At 44.5% G+C, this 17,645-nt stretch overlaps 1 protein-coding gene and 1 pseudogene across 4 annotated transcripts in view; both read right to left on the reverse strand.

The window, feature by feature from the left end:
* The window catches only part of Ston2 (stonin 2), a 149,708-nt gene that overhangs the window by 20,092 nt on the left and 111,971 nt on the right, over positions 1-17,645 (reverse strand). The gene's annotated exons all lie outside the window — the stretch shown is intronic.
* On the reverse strand, positions 4,776-17,167 carry LOC110561732 (ragulator complex protein LAMTOR2-like; annotated as a pseudogene).

Below are 17,645 nucleotides of genomic sequence, written 5' to 3' on the forward strand. Positions count from 1 at the left end.
GGTACTGCGCTCAAGTGGTGCACATACATCTGTGCAGGCAAAACACGTACACGCAGAAAATAAAAAGAAATAAACCTTTAAAAAAAACTGCCTTGCCGATGAGATTAGAAGTCATCTTGCTGTAATTTCCGTTAGCTATTATTTCCTTACTGTTCATTCTCTCCTGTAAAATCTGATTAACTTTTTCCATTTAGGACTGGCAAGAGTTATGTTGACATAAACTTCTTAGGGGCCTCTGTCTAAGTTGGGAGTAAGATGGTGATTAGACAAAGGCCGACCTCTCTCTATACAGAAGTCTTTGGGCAAGGAATCACACTGTGTCACCGTCAAAGTGTAAGGGATAAAGAGTTACTCAGGTGAACTTCCGAAAGGAGCATGTAACTTTATTAAGTGCAGTGAGATAATTCAGCTCCATGGTGAAAGCAGGGCCAGATGTTTGACTCTGTCTACCTGTCCTAAGTTCTGTCCAGTACTGAAGATGTTCTCATGATGGTCATGTTACTGGGTCAGAATTTCCCAGAAAGCAGGAAGCAAATGCATCAAACTACCATTGAGCACACTTAACAGGCAGTGCATCGAGACACTTCTTTGTATTTACCAAGGACCTTTTTCAAATGATGGGCATGGGTTTTCTTCCAGTTCCTTTCTCTGCTTTTTAAGAGTGGCTGACTAGACACTCAGGAAAAAGCAGGCATCAGATTTGAAGTCTGTCAGATGGCTCAGGAATATTCTCTTTAGTCCTGCCACTTGCTAATGTGTATCCTTACATAAGGCCAGGGATTGGTCATTTTCTGGACTTCCAAACTTTGGCCCCTGTTTGTTCATGGAATGCTCTTTCATAACTACCCGATATTCAGTTTCTGTATCTTTAACTTTTTGTCTTGTCCTCTAATGAGTAAACAATCAATCTGGGCATACTGGTTCCCTGGCTTAATGTGCACTTCCTTTATCTAAGTTTCTCCTACTGTCCAGATAAAAGCCTCATTCTCTGGCTCACAGAGACATGCTATAACATCTTACTGTGGCTGAAAGGACCAACTTCAATGACCCAGCAGGGGGTCACCAGCAAGAGTCAAAGAATCTGAGTAAGTGGACCAGATAGAACCTCAGAGAAGTCACTGAGAGGAGCAATGCATGGAGCAGGGAAGGGAAGGAGCCTCCATCTTGACTGATGCCCAGAAGCCACCAGGACTGGGACCCAGGAGACTACTTCCTGGAAGAGCACTGGCAAACCCCCAGAAGCAGCTGCATGACTACAGCGCCCGTGCTCTCAGTGGAGCGGTGAGTCATCAGAGCTCGGCACTCCTCTTCCACACAAGTCTCACTCATGTCCTTTCATACCCTTGTGCGCTCTCCTCCTAACTATGTGAAGGTGTGTGCCAGCAACAACCCAAGGCATTGATGAGCTCCAAGGAATATCTAGATGCCTGAGGTGAACTCACGGAAGTTACTGAAGGTCTAGGGTGAACCAGTACACACTGAACTGTGGCTGAGGGAGCTGAATCCTGAGCTTACGTTGTTCAGCGGTATCAGTTTCTAATAGTATCCTCTCTCTTGAGTGAGCAGGTAAAATTAAGTTTGGTGTAAGCATAAGACAACTCTAAATGCTGGATTGCTCAGCAACTGAAGACACACCACCCTATCACCTTTACAACCCTTGGGTTGTAGTACTTAGGTTACAGAAAAAGGACACATTTACAGAAGATCAGAACATCCAGTGATGAGCACTTCATTACCCTCCTGGTTATGTTAGCAGGAAATAAAAACCAAAAGATGTCACTGTAACCAAATGTCAGTAGGACCATGAGCTTGAAGATAGCCTGGGTTATGAGGTGAGACCCTCAAAATGCAAATAGTGAAGATTTCAGGTCTCCTCAGGGCCTCTGCCAACAACACTCCCAGTGCTTTGTCACGTACAGTTCTACTCTTAGCCCACTCATGTTATAGCACCAGTATATGCCCTTGCAGAGCTGGTACCTACTGTTCTTCTCATAGATAGCACTTCTTATGTGTGTGCACATACATGTGCATGTGGAAGACAGGGATCAACCTCTGCTGTCATCCCACAAGTACGGTCTATCTTGTTTTTTGAAATAGTTGCTCACTAGCCTAGAGCTCATTTAGTAGGCAAAGCTGGCTGGCCAGCAAACACCAGGGATCTGCCTGTCTCCAGCTCCCCAGCACTGAGATTACAAGTGTGTATCATTATGGCTTGCTTGCATCCATCCATCCATCCATCCATCCATCCATCCATCCATCCACCTACCTATCACATAGGTATGTATGTATGTTTGTATGATGTATGTACCTATCCATTCTTTCTCTCTGGGTTTTGGTAATCACTCATGCTTACACGGCAAGCCCTTCATCACTTGACTTATCACCCCAGCCCTCACAAGTACTTTCACCCTCACAGTCCTCTATGTATTTTCACTCTGTAAGCCTTAGTGATGGTAAGTTCTGATTCATCAAAGTTTGTTCTGTTAATTTGTTTGGGGTGTGGTGGTGAGGACCATAAGCAGAGCCGGGAGCTCTTATACATTGTCACATACACTTGTGCTCACATGTGTAGGGATGAGTGGAACAGACGCTCTAGGTCTGGGTAACTTCCATTCACTTACTTTGTTAGGCTGTAATATAGATTCTTAAAGACATCCCGGCAGTCCTGGTGGGGGTCCACTTCCACCTATTAGGTTAGCTGAAAGCCCCATAAGCTGGAAAGACCTCTACAGATTCAGTCTCCTGGGTTACCCCAAATTCACGTCTCTTCATGTTGCTTTTCTAACAACAGAGGCAACAACAAAGTAACCAAATATCTCATGTATGCAACAAGCCATTTCTTTCCAAATGGATTTGGGCTGCATAATTTGTTTTCATTTGCCCGACTCTCTTTCACCAAGATCAGAGGAGACAATCTCATAGAAAGCAATTAATAAAAACAGAAGCTAGGAAGATGACTCAGTGATTAAAGAGCACCTGCTACCCCTGCAGAATACCTGGGTTTACTTCTTAGTATCCACATGGCAGCTACAACTGCCGTGGCTCCAGGGGATCTGATGCCTACCTGTGACCTCTGAGGGCATCAGGAACACACGTGGACTGCACACATACATACATGCAGGCAAAACACTCACACATAAAATAAATAAACCTTACAAAAATTTAAACCTGTGAGCATATCAAGACAGTATCTTAGACAAACAAGGGGGGGGGAAGTCCCTAATTTCTAACAATTCTGTGGATTCATTTAGCATATAGAGATTTAGGTGTACTTCTAAGTCTCTCAAAAATTATGAGCAACAGCATTAAGATAATCTAGGAAAAGAGTTATTAACTGTTTCCGGATGATTCATTTGCTCAATGCTTTTCCTGACTTGCTCACACAGGCACATCTTTCAGCAGATATATATATAGAGAGAAGGGTTTCCTGGGTGGACACAAGACTCACAAGGGAAAGGCTACCTTAAAGGGGTTTGTACGAATGCTTGATTGAGTTCCTGAGGCCATGCTGGGCTCTACTGCCAACTCTGAGCTATCACGAGCAGAAAAGGGTAAAAGTTAGGTTCTTGAGTCGGACTGAGCTTGCTCTACTACATGACAGTTGAGCGGTTGGAGATGCTCCCCAGTCCTCCATAGACTTCAGCATCACCCAATAATGCTGTCAGTTTTGAGAATTTCTATTTAGGACAGTGAATTTAAGAATATGTGGTCCGGGCAGGTGTGGTGATGCACACCTTTAATTCCAGCACTCAGGATGCAGAGGCAGGTGGATCTCAAGTTTGAGGTCCTTAGTAAGTTCAAGGACAGCCAGAGCTATGTAGAGAGAGACCCTGTCTCAAAAACAAAAACAAATGAATGTAAAAAGAATGTTTGGCCCATGTGGCTGGGGAGATGGCGTAGTTGGCAAAATACTTGTCACGCGAGCATGAGGCTCCGAGTTTCCAGCACCCACATAAAAATGTGGGGCCAGCGTCAGGCCATAGGGAGGGCTGGATCCGCCCCTTGCTAGGGCAGCACTCAGAAGAGAGGGCCTTGCACCTCACCTGGGCAGCACAGTGGAACATGCCCTGGTGGCATGGGGGCAGGTAAGCCAGCCCTGAGGGTGTGGCAGAGGGAAAGTTGGCCCCATCCCTTGCTGGCTGTGGCACTGAGCGGGCTAGCCAGTGCTCGAGAGCATTTCCTGGTAGTGTGGGCGCATGAGAGCTAGAGGACTGACCAATTCGGCTTTGGTTCAGGGCTTTGAGTTGCCCACCCCAACATCTACCCCATCTATGAATCGTTGGAGCATGTGAAAGGGCCTGTACTGCAGATCCAAAGCTGCAGGATCTCCACAACACAGGGCAACAACAGGATTTCTGGGAGAAGTCCCGGTGAGGTAGTGCAGCAGAAGACAGAGGGCTCGAAACAGACCAATGTCTCATTGTAACGAACTCGCGCAAGTAAGGATGTGTGGACAAAAGGGTGCACTGCGTGCCACGCTGTGCCACGCTGTGCCATGCTGTGCCACGCTGTGCCACGCTGTGCCACGCTGTGCCACGCTGTGCCACGCTGTGCCACGCTGCAGCTTCCACAACAAGATATCTGGTTTTCATTTTACTTTATTTTTTCAATTTCTTTTTCTTTCAGTAGGGGGAGGTTGCAAGGGCAGAGGGTGGGATACACAGGAATGGGGAGATGAGCGGGATATGAATGCATGATGTGAAATTCACAGAGAATAAAAAATTTAAAAAGGGAGGGAGGGAGGGAGGGAGGGAAGAGAGCTACTAGGAGGCTGCAGATGTGCCAGGTGAGTGGTCCAGATGAGAAGTCTCTGAACTAGTGGTGAAGTCTCAGGGAGGAGGGGCACTGCACGATTCGCTGTGGTGTGGCAGGCGAAGACTTTAAAATCTTCATTTTTGTTTCCTTTTTAAAATATATCTATTTCCTAGTATCATGAAACATTAACTAAAACATCTACTGTTTACCATTTATAGACAAAATACACTTTGTCAATAAATATATAGGTGTATTAGATGCTCATAATTAAACTTTTAAAGAAACATGATCAAACATTTGGAGAAAGCTAACTTCTAGGACTAGGTTTTCATGGTATACATGTATACACACACACACACACACACACACACACACACACACACAGCACCCACTCCCTACCCTTTGTAATGGCCATTGTAATCAGAAAAATGGTCTTTCCTGTCAGTCCAAGAGGAAAAGTGTTCATCGCAAATAGGACCTATTACTCCCCTAAGCACTTCTATTTATTTGGGCAATAATTCAATCAGAGGCATTCTCACCCTATTCAGGCTTTCTCTGCTGCCGGGAATGCAAAGCTGGCTCCACCATTCCCCTCTGTTTCCTATAAAGTTTTAAAGCTAGCCTTCTAGTTCTATGGACACTTTAACACTGATTCCAACAAATAGTTGCTGCCAGGCCGCGTGTTACAAAGTCTTAGACCTGGTGTCTGATGAATATATAGCCCTGGCAAGCAGGGGATGCCTATTAGATTACAACCCATGCGGGGACATCACTAGCATTATAGCAAGCATCTTCTGAGTTAAATGTTCAAATCTGATGTCCACCAAATAGGTCGTTACTGTTGCTTCCAGGAAAGTCCTACAGTTCCGGCAAGGCCTGGAGAAAGACCACACTGACGTCATGAGCTGTGTGTGCTGAGGAGGTTGCTATGCTTGCTCTGAGCCGCTCTTCATTATACCTTCATAACTGTCCATTGGGGAACTTTTCTCCTTTCAGTTTACAGATTGCCAAACGAGGACCTCCATCCACAATATATGTGTCTCCAACAAAGAATCCTTTTGGAAATCTTGAATGGATTAATTCAGACATGCAGATGCTAGGGGCTAAGTTATTCAGATGAAGGATCCCTAAAAAGCCCGCAGCACTCGAGTTAACATCGTCTTGAGAGGGACCATAGTGGCACAAGCTTGGAATGCTAGCGCTTGGAACACATGGAGGGTTCACCATTGCGAGGACCTGTCTCAGAAAGCCAGGGGCTGGGGATGTAGTTCAGTGGTGGAGTTCTTGCTAACTTCCTTGCACAAGGACCTGGATTTAAATGCCCAGCACCTCAAAAGATAAAATAAAATAATAAAATAGCAACAAAGCTGACAAGTTTCACAACCATACGTGGGAGACACCAAAATGGGCCAGGGATGTTTCCCATCTCTATCCATGCTCTGGGTCCATCCTGTCCCCACTGACAGGATGGACCTGTGTGTGATGTGCTCTCATTAAGAATGAAATTACGCACTGCAAGCAGAAACTTGAAAAACGCTTGTACATTTGTGTTTAACATTTTTCCAGTGCTTGAGACCCTGACACCATTGAGTGGGTGGCATTCTGGGGGGAGGGAAGAGAACTGACACTGTGCTTAGGCAGTCAACTGACTAGACCATGAGCAAGTCTCCAAGGGGTCCAGCTAACCCTCACACCCTGGGATGGTCAAACCCTGTCCAGATTGCTGACTCACAGCACTATGACCTAAGCAAATGATGGTTTTAAGCCACTAAACCTGGGGCTGTTTTGTGACAAAGTGTAAGTCGACATGGCAATTTCCCTTAGCTTTTCTATTTATTCTACACATTACTTTATCCTTAGAACAGAGCATCTTTGCTTAGTTGAATTGGCTTCTTTTACATGCCATCCAAGCTCTTTAGCAGCCAAGTAACACAGACTCTTGTGGGGTCTAAGGGTAGATAGGTATTCTTAGCTAGACCACTTCGGACTTGTCTGGCTGCTGGGCAAAAATATTTCAGCTTCCTTACTCTTCTCTTACGCTCACACTTTCCACAGAGTGATGGAACAGTTCTGTTATTGTCTGGGCAATACAGAAGGCACACCTGAAACTCTTAAGTTTGAAAGTAATGAGTTTGCTTATTTGTTTTTTAATTTCCCAGAGATTCTTTCAGGGAAAAGAAATCAACACTGTTGGCCTGGGCAAACCTGACCTCATGCTTGTTAATTTGGTTGAGAGGATGTACTCCTTCCCTGCATATTCATCTCCTGGCTGTTCTTAAACACTGAGGCCCTAGCATCCTCAAGTGCTCTTAAGATGGAGGGAAGACTGAATTGGTATAATATTACATAATAATTATATGTGTGATATGAAAGATATATATAACATCATATAGATATATATGGTAAACATTAGGTCAGTATTTGGTAATATCATGTTTTTTTTGTTTTTTTTTTCTCCAAGTCTGTAAACTCTTGGGGAAGATCTTGGAGAGAGACACTTAGCATTGCAGGGCCTTTAGTAAAACCATGGAACACGAGGTATTGTATCTAGCCAGCTCTACTAAGGGCTCGTGCCAATTTGCTTACCATAATATGGAACAGTCATCATGCCTGGGCTAGTCCATGGGGTTGTTGGGAAGTAAATAAGAAATTACACGCATGAACTTGCTTCTCATCATTCACAGTGATCAGACACTACCTGGCTATGCTCCTGACTGCTATTTGAATATCAAAGTAATTTCAGGTTACAAATGAGTTTCCTCTCTTTTATTTTGCTTTAATGAGTCAGTCCTAGGTGAGCGGGTATCACATCTTAGCAGAAAACCAGAAAATTTAGAAAGCAGGCCTGACCAAAATAACAACAACAACAATAATAATTTGAAAGCATTCTTGGAATAAGGATTTATTTGAAAATATAAATCAAAGGCACCGTGGCCTTTTCAAGTCTCTTAGAGATCATGACTATCCTGGGAAAGGAAGTCAGGTAGCTACAGAAAAGGAGAACAGGAAGTACAAGAGCTGATGTATCTCATACATCCTGAACCAACAGGTGCTACTAAATTCACCAGTCGCCCATCTTTAATGGTTTGAATGTGTGTACTTTACCAATAAGCAATGTTGGAATCTAAGACCCAGTATGATAGTTTTATGAAGTGAGCCTTTAAGTCATGAGTAACTCATGTGAGTTTGGCTCTCAAGTACAACACAGGGCTCTTACAGAAGGGTTGTAGGAAACCACTCGGCCCTTTTGCCCTTCTGCTTTTTCTGCCTTGTGAGCCCCACAGTGCTATGTTGAAAGTAAAGACCAGGACCTCACTAGTTACTGAACTTTCTGGCACCTTCATTTTGGACTTTTTGGCCTCCAAAACTGTGAGAAATAACTGTCAACTGTTAATATTTCTTCTTCTTTTTAAGAGTTGAAATTTTGGCTGTGAGTCTCAGCATCTGCTTTGATTGCCTGCTGGGTGGAGTCTTACAGAGGTCATCACTATAGGCTCTCATCTTATTCCCTCTCTTCATCCACTTCTGGTATCTATTCTATTTGCCCTTCTGAATGAGAATTAAGCATTCTCGCTAGGGTCCTCCTTGTTATTTAACTTCTTGGAGTCTATAGATTGTAGTATGGTTATCCTGTATTATATGGCTAATATCCACTTATAAGTAAGTATGTACCACGTGTGTCTTTCTGGGCCTGGGTAACCTCACTCAGGATGATCTTTTCTAGTTCTATCCATTTGACTGCAAATTTCATGATCTCCTTGTTTTTAATGGCTAAATAGTATTCCATGGTATAAATGTACCACGATTTCTGTATCCATTCCTCTGTTGACGGACATCTAAGTTGTTTCCAGATTCTGGCTATTACAAATAAAGCTGCTATGAACATAGTTGAACACATATCCTTATTGAATGGTGGGGCATCTTTTGGGTATATGCCCACGAGTGATATAGCTTCCCAGTTTTCTGAGATAGTGCCAGATTGATTTTCACAGTGGTTGTACAAGTTTGCACTTCCACTAGCAATGAAGGAGTATTCTCCTTTCTCCACATCCTCACCAGCATGTATTGTCACTTGAATTTTTGATCTTAGCCATTCTGATGGGTGTCAGATGAAAGAGTAGGAAGTCTTATGGAAACATAGGGGTGTAAAAAGATCTGGAAGGGAAAGGAGCTCCACAAGGAGACCAATAGAAAGAATGAACAAATCTGGGTCCAGGGTGGTCTGCAGAGACTGATGCACCAACCAAGGACCACACATGGAGAGGGTCTAGAGTCTCTGCTCAGATGTAGCCAATAGATAGCTTAATCTCCATGTGGGTTCCCTAATAAGGGATACAGTGGCTGTCTCTTACATGAACTCTATTGCTGGGTCTTTGATCACTTCCCCCTGGTGGGGCAGCCTTGCCAGGCCACAGAGGGAAGAGGATGCAGGCAATCTTGATAAGCCTTAATAGGTGGGGTCAGATGGTAGGGGAGAAGGGCTCCCCCTTTCTGAGGACTATGGGAGGAGGACTGGGGGAAAGACAGAGGGAGGCTGGGGCTGGGAGGAGACGAGAGAGGGGGCTACCATCGGGATGTAAAGTGAATACATTATTTTAAAAAATTGAAAAAGAGTTGAGCTTCGGGCACACTGTTATGAGGCTGCTACTTGGGTGAGGGGCTCCTCCAGGTACTGCTTGAAGCCCTGGGCCTTGGTCTCGAGCATTCCACAGCTTACAGTCTCCTTGGCATACATACATAGCAGAAGGCTGGCCACCCGGGTAGTGGCTACATGGCCCTCCGTGCGGTCCATTTGAAAATGTCTTCTTCATTAAACGCTTAGTTCCCGTTCTGATCCCACCAGGCACAGATGTTACTGGCGGAGGCCATAGAGACCAAGGACCTGTGTCCCATGACCAGGAGGCCAGCAGCGATCCCTTGTTATTCAGCACCAGGGTGCTTTGGTCTCCTCCAGTGTTGGCTTGGCTTAGTACCTACATCAAAGTCTTGGGATGCAGCGTGCCTGCGTCTCTTCACCCTGACCTGCCGACTGTTAATATTAAAAGCACCAGTTTAACAGGGATAGTACTAACTCAACATTTGTCCCTAGGAACATGGGGTGAGTGTGCTTTTGCTTCAGATGTGAGTGGCTCAGGATTCCATGGCATTGAAACTAGTAGTATATTCACATTCAAATTCGGTTCAAAGCACAGTGGTGGATACATATTCCAAGTCACCTTGTTCTAAAATCAGTAACATTTTGTTCCTATAAATATATGCTAAATAGCAAACTTTTTGACTTTTAAGAAACAAACTATAAAATGAAGGTACAAACACATACAGACATGCACATAGACAATGTTTGGGATGATCAGTGTCACAACCACAGTGTGCTATATTCAAGCTGCATATTCCATATGCGAACATCAAAAAACATGCATGTGTGGGTGTCACTCTGCAAGTGTAGTTTTAGAGCCTGCTTGCTCTGCATGGTGACACCATACCTATGCTCCTACTACTTAGGAAACAGAAGCAGCATTCTAAGGCCAGCTTCAGCTACGGGCCAAGTTCAAGGTCAGCCTAAGCTACATGTGTTCCTGTCTCAAAAGAAAAGAAAAAAGGAGCTGTTGGCAGTGTCTGATTAGCACACACACTGGGTCACTGAAAGGGGCTGGAGGGTAAACCATTCAAATACCAGTTCTGGTATGTATATGCAGTATTTAGCTACCTCTGTGGGATCATGCAGGTCATATGAAAAATAACAAAGAAGGATGCTGGGTAAAGGATGAATGATGCTGATGGGTTGGTTCAATGAAGTAAATTTGATTCCCGTTGACATTTAAAGGCAGGCACTTACGTAGACAGAGAGGAAGAAATGTGATCAGCCTGCTATTTTCAAATCTGAAGCTTCATGCCCAGCTGTGACACGCTGTGAAATGTTGACAAACAGACTGCCTTTTTCTCTTTAAAACACTACCCTTGTGCCCCATACTTAGGGCATTTGCTGGGGATCAGCTTGAATCTCATTTGCAGCTAAACAAACAGCAGAGTGGTATGTGGGTATCTGTTACCTGACCTTTGCATATATGGCAGAAGTCAAGCTAAGCCTCACTGAACACGGGCCACTGCTTGCTAGGTATATCTGTGAGAAGCCCAGATGGTATTGTTGAACCCTGAGACACCTACCCGGAGCAGCCCCTACTGTAACCATATTTTAGGGATAGGGACAATAAGGCATAGAGGTTCAGTGATCAGCCAAAGTCACACAAGTAGAGAAGCTAAGATCTGAGCCAAGAAAGAGTGATATTACAGCCAGGGTCTGGTCCTGAGTAACCTTTTATACAATGCGTTGAGGCTATAACTTAGTGTCACCAGGACTAGCCAATCTCAAGCAATTTTCTTGTTCCCCTTTTTTGGGAACAGGACCTCACTAGGGAGATGAGAGACAGGATTTAATGCACCCTCAGGTGGTCCTTGGAAGGTGGGGCTATGAGCTCCTTGATTCTCCTTTCTCTACCTGCTGAGTGCTAGGATTACAGGTGTGTGCCACCACATCTGGCATCTCTCGAGTTATGAGTTTCAGTTGCCTACCTTTAAGGAAAATAATAACTTACACACTGGAAAATGGATGAGAGGCCCAAGTGGGACACATGAATGCCATTTGTAAAATGCCATGCTATATAACTTAGGTTTTTTGCTTTTTCTTTTAATTAAAGATTTATGTAAAGTAGTGTTTTGGTTGCATATGTCAATGTACACCATATACATGCCTGGTACCCACAGAAGCCAGAAGAAGGTATCTGACCCCCTGGAACTAGAGCTATGGGCAATTGCAAGCAGCAACCAATGTTCTTAACCACTGAGCCATCTCTCCGGCACCTCCTGACCCCTTAAAATATGGGCAGAATATGTTTCTAACCTTAGTAATCAACACCAGATGATAAGCCAGGAGGTGGTGGTGCATGCCTTTAATCCCAGCACTAAGGAGGTAGAGGCATCTCTGAGTTCGAGACCAGCCTGGTCTACAGAATGAGTTCCAGGAGAGCCAGGGCTACGCAGAGAGACCCAGTCTTAAAAAGCAAAACAAAACAAAAGAATAAAAATAGTGACATTCATTGCCATGTATATTAACTTTTGAGACCATCTCAATATATGCAGAAAATGATCCATCTATCCAGGAACCTGTCATTAGAGAGGAAAAAGTAATAATGTTATTTTTACAGGACAGGGATTTTGGCCTCATGGTAGGGGCATTAGAGCCAGGACAAAACCCACTGGAACTGCTAGCAAGCAAGAGACGCTTCCCTTTAGGGAAGAGGAAATGAACAATAAAGGATTTATGGCTCTCTAGGGAATGACTTCCTAGTCTACAAAAACAAAGCACAGCAGCTGGAAACGAGAGCCTACTTGTGTTTCCACTTCCCGTGCCACCAAGTCCAGTGTGAGAGGGGCGTCCGCTCTAGGCCACAAAAACCTCAGCTGTATCAGATGGCGTAAACCCCATCACCTGGCAGGCAGCCTTAGAAAGTCACCACTGGGAAAGTCACCGTGAACTCCAAGCCAGGCTGTCAGAGGCCGGTAACCCTGCAAGCAGAGTTGAGTCCCAACCTACACCCAGACCTACACCCAGGTCACATTACACATTGGCCTGCTCTGCCGTGCTTTTTGGGTCCCCGCTCTGGCTAGCAAGTAGTTAGTCACAGAGGAGAAGGCAGAGAAAAGTCCGTTGCACTGCACTGTTACAGGGAGTATTGGCCAGGAAATCAACAGCGACTTGCCAGCGTTGAGACCCCCTCCTCAACTGAACAGGGCCTGAGCCCTAACCTACGGCACGGCCCTGCGGACTGAGCAGACACTGGCTCTCTCTGAGTGGTTTATGAGAACGTTAGAGACATGAGAGAGAACAGCAGATGAGAACGTTAGGGCATGAGAGAGAACAGCGGATGCCTCCTTAACTATCCATTCAGAAGTATTTACCTATCAGCTGCTGGCGTTGTGCCCAGCTCACAGCAATACTCATCCTAACCAGCATGGGATGCCCATCTGCAAGTGTCGAGAACAGATGCTAGTAATAGGTATTAAGTCATTCAGAGAGAGCCAGCCTGGTGAGGCAGGACCAAAATAGCACAGCTTTCTCAATACTAAGGGGCTCCTCCTGCAGAGGCTAGAAAGCTCAGGTGCACCAAAGATTTTAATATAGATAGCAGCATAGGCATGGTGCCCCCATGATGGCATGGCAGGCTATTCCTGTTGAACACTAAAGTGTTTCTAAACTATGAGCTAAGAGTCTGTAAGCAAGGCCCACTTGGCTCTTGGCTGACAGCTGAGTCAAACTAGAATCAAGAAAGAAAGAACATGCCCATGATGCCAGAGATCATAGAACCAACCACATAGCTTTGCATACGTGCAACCGACAAACTGATGGCAGATGGGCATTTACACGACGGAATCAGCAGAGCAAACAGCTCACCCAGCTCTATGAGGTACATGAAACGCCAAGGAGAATGGGGGCTTGTACTGTGCCATGAACAGGCCGTGTGGGAAGAAAGCTGGTGCCACTTACCGAACCTCAGGCTCTCACTTATTAAATGATGCCTTGTGGAATGTGGTAATGATGTGGACCAGTTCCTGGCAAGTACCTGGCATAGAACACGGACATCTAATAAATAGCTCTTTCTGCAATTATAATAAACAGAATGCACTGCTGTCAATGGCTCTGAGTGGGTGTGAACAAGGCTATGAACGGATGGCTGCTGTTGGAGAGATACTGACTCAAATGGCTTTTAGCCTGCTTATATGGAATGCTACTCTGAGAGGAGATAGGAATGAGATGAGAATGTGAAGTGACATGTGCCAAGGAGAGGATGAGGAGAGAACAAGGAAAGGAAAACTGGAGCCTTCGGAAGAAACAGACGTACTTTATTACTGGACTATAAACAATTTGAAAGTAAAAGCTCCAGCATTTCATTTTATTTCATCTTCTATGCTGTTTTTAATTCATTATTAAGTGCTCTACTAGAATCCAAATCTAAGCTATTGCCTGGACCCATTAAATATGTACTGGGTCGGGCTGTGGGCTCACCTGCAGGTGCGTCTGTGAGTAAACACGGGAAAAGGAAGCCAACAGCATGGTGGGGACAGGCATCAAGCCATAGCACTGATAAGCAGAAGCGCCCTTTGCCCCAGTGGTTGAGTCATTGCACTACCAAACTAACTCACAGTGACAGGTCCATTCACAACGACACGAGGTCATTCCACGAACAAAGCAGAGCCCTGGGAGGGGCTTCAAATCTCAAGACAGGAAGAAATCCGTCCCAATTTGTCACTGTCCCCTAGAAAACTGATGAGGTAACAAGAAACACTACAGCGCTCTGACTTAACTCATCCTGAAGAGAATGAGGAGAGCTTTCATAGTCTACAGGAGAAGAAAAAAAATAGTTCAAGCAACTCGTCTGTGCATAAAAGCTTCAAAACCATCTCCCTGAAGTAAGCACACAGAGGGAAAGGTACAAATAAGATATTCATACCTGTACCCGTTCATGTCCCCAGAATCTCTGTGAGAAACAACAGCCTTTGTACTTCCTTTCAGTCAGATCCCTGCAGGGGGAACACTAATCTGCTCCTATAACCACCCCATGAGTTACCGCAGTCATCACTCCTTGTGTAGAACTCAAGAGTTTCTGTGCACCAGGTGAGCGCAGGTGTCTTTGGAGGCCAGAGGGCATTTTAATCCCCTGGAGCAGGAGTTAGAGGTGGTTGTGAGCCTCCAGACGTGGGTGCTGGGAACCAAACTCAAGTCCTCTCAGGAGCTATGAATGCTCGCTCCAGCTCCAAATTCATACTTTTCTTACCAATGCGTGGTTAATCTGGAATTCCCAGTGGTTTCTTATCTCTATGGGTGATGATTCTAACCTTGCCTCAAGGCCAGGCTGCTGTACAGAATAAACAGTTGAGCCCAGAAATAGTCATTCTGGAATATTGGTAAATACGCCGAGACGGCTCAGAGATTAGACCAAAGTTTTGATACAAAACTCATTCTGTTGCATATGCACCTCATACATACAGCCCCAAAGGAATTTCATACGTTTTAAATAACTTGAATGTGTTTCGGGAGTGGAGCTGAGTACTTCTAGTGTGATGTCTGTTTCTAAAGCTTTGGAGTTTAGAATATTCCAGACTTTCGGATTAGGGATGCCCGGTCCATACTTCCTTGCTCCACCAGCACATATTATAGGGACAAGTCACTACCCAATTATGTATTATAGGATTCATTTTTTTTGTTATACTGTTTTAAGCACTTTATGTGGACTGTTACTGAATCCATCTAATAAGACCCTGTGGTGGTTTGAGGTCCATAAAGAGTGCCTTGTTGGAGTAGTGTGTCACTTGGGGGGAGCTTTGAGATTTCAGAAGCTCAAGCCAGGCCTAGTGGCCCACTCTCTCTTCCTGCTGCCTGGAGATCCAGATGTAGAATGCTCAGCTCCTTCTCCAGCACCATGTCTGCCTGCACACTGCTATGCTTCCCGCCGTGATGATAATGGGTTAAACCTCTGCACTGTAGGCCAGCCCCAATTAAATGTTTTCCTTTATAAGTCATAAAGGAAAGCATGCTGTGGTCATGCTGTCTCTCTACAGCAATTAAACACTAAAACAGTCCTGAGGTAGGTACTGCCACTGTCACCCTTTAATAAGTAATGCATAGTTAGAATCAGGATTCAAATACAAACAATGATGACTTAGCCTTTCTTATCTCATGTCTCTGCCTTCCCTCCTTTTTTTCATTTCTGGTTTTTGCTTGTTTGTTTGAGACACAGTCTCCCCATTTAGCTCAGGTAGACCTGGAATTTGCTATGGCACCCTAGCTAGTCTAAAAGTACACCAAGCCCAGCTTTTCCTTTTATATTTGCAAATATTATGTTTATTAAAAGATCAAACACACAGAAAAGAACAGAAATCCTATCTATGTTTAAAGCTTTGTAAAGACATTAATGGATCTCAACCCAGAACACAGCCTGAAGCCAGAAAGACTTCACTTTTCTCCATTCTTTCTGCCAACTGCCCTTTTCTCATGATCACTATTTGACTATTAACAACATAGAGTACCTTGTATGATTTTGAACTTTACATAAGTAAAACCAGACAGTATATGCTATTTATGTTCATGACACTCATTCATGCTGTTGTGTGTAATATATGAACACTTCTGTATTATATTGAAATGCATGAAGAAGACAGTCTATCCCTTGGGACTATTTATAGATATTTGATGTTTCTATATTTAGGAAATTATAGCCAGTGCCTCAGTTTTTGTACTTACTTTGGTGTAGCCAGACTTTTGGCTACTTTATTGAGTTCTTTTTCCCTAAGTCCCTATACCACTCCTTTCCCTTCCAAACCCCCAAGACTAGGTAGGAAAGAAAGAAGGCTAGAGGGAAAAGGAGGTGTTGATATCATTAGTCTACTTCCTACTGATTAGGGGCATCGAGCTCCTTGGGGAAAATTTGATCTTCATTGTCAGGTTATCTCCAAACAGCAACCAGCAATCCAACAACCAGCACCAGCAGCAGAAGCAACAGCAACTGGCAACAGCAACTAGCACCAGCACCAACCAGCAACCAGCAACAGTAGCAGGAACAAACAGTAACCTTTCAACAGCAGCAACAGCAGCAGCAGGCACAGCAAACAGTAACAGGAGCAAACAGCAACCAGCAGCAGCAGAAGGAGCATGAGCCTCCCTGCTTCTCGAAGCTCTGACATTTCTATACCCTCTCAAAAGTCCCCCAAATTCCAAGCACAAACTATGCTCAGCTGGCCAAATCATGCCCCTGCCAAAGCATGAGCCAGATCATAGTTAGCTGCTGTGTACAATCTGAAGCGGTCCCATACCCCACACCTGGGATTGAAACAAAAACATATTCCTATAACATTTCTGTGCTTTTAAAGAAATCAGAAATTCTCACTATGCTTTACTAAGCAGGACCGGTCTGTCATCCAGTGTGCGAAGTCGCTGCACCGACTTACACTCCCACCCCCAGTGTCTAAGAGCTCTGCTGGTCTGTACCTTTGCTAATACTTAATATTGCCTGCCATTTTCACTTCAGCTACGATGGTGCCCATCCGGTATGTCGTGGTAGATTTATTTGGCTTTCACTGAAAATTAATCAGGGCTGCATAGCACCTTATTGCATGTTTTATTGGTTATCTGGCTATCTTCTTTTAGAAAGTGCCTCTTAAAAGTAATGTCTATTATTATTGTGAGAGAGCATGATTGTGGAGCGGGCGTGCCGTAGCACGCACATGGAGGTCAAAGGACAATTCTGTGGAGGTGGTTCTTCCCTTCCACCTTTACCTGGAATTGGGGATCGAACTCAGGTCACCAGGCTTACCTGACAAGCACATTTTCCTGGTAAACCAGCTTGCCAGCCCACGGCATTATCATTACAAGGCTTCTGTTTGTTGTTTGCTATATTCCTGCTGATGCAGAGCAGTTTGTTTATGTTCTACATGTGAGTGGTTCAGCTATACCTACTGGCAACATTTCTTCCTACACAGTGGCTTGCTTTTAATTTCCTTAATAAGATGGCTTTAAATTAACAGATACTTTCAATTCATAGGTGATCTAATTTATGGATTATTTTCCTTTATGGTTAGTGCTTTCTGGATCTTATTTAAGATTCATTTGGAAGACACTTTCTTAGAAAGACTGACTTGTGGCCCTTGTCTACCATAAGTTGCTGCAAAGCTTTTTCTCTTGGGAATTTCCTCTTTGAAAATGAAAACCCTGCTGCTCATTCATTGAGATGATGGTGCCAAGAAGGAACCACCTGCAAGCTGCTGCCAAGGGAACCATGGCTGCTCAGGCTCTTGCCCCTTTCTGAGACTGGCTGCTCCATTTGATCTTCCACCTCGCC

This window comes from Meriones unguiculatus, chromosome 7 (genome assembly GCF_030254825.1).
Source record: "Meriones unguiculatus strain TT.TT164.6M chromosome 7, Bangor_MerUng_6.1, whole genome shotgun sequence".
In the NCBI taxonomy this organism is placed as follows: domain Eukaryota; kingdom Metazoa; phylum Chordata; class Mammalia; order Rodentia; family Muridae; genus Meriones; species Meriones unguiculatus.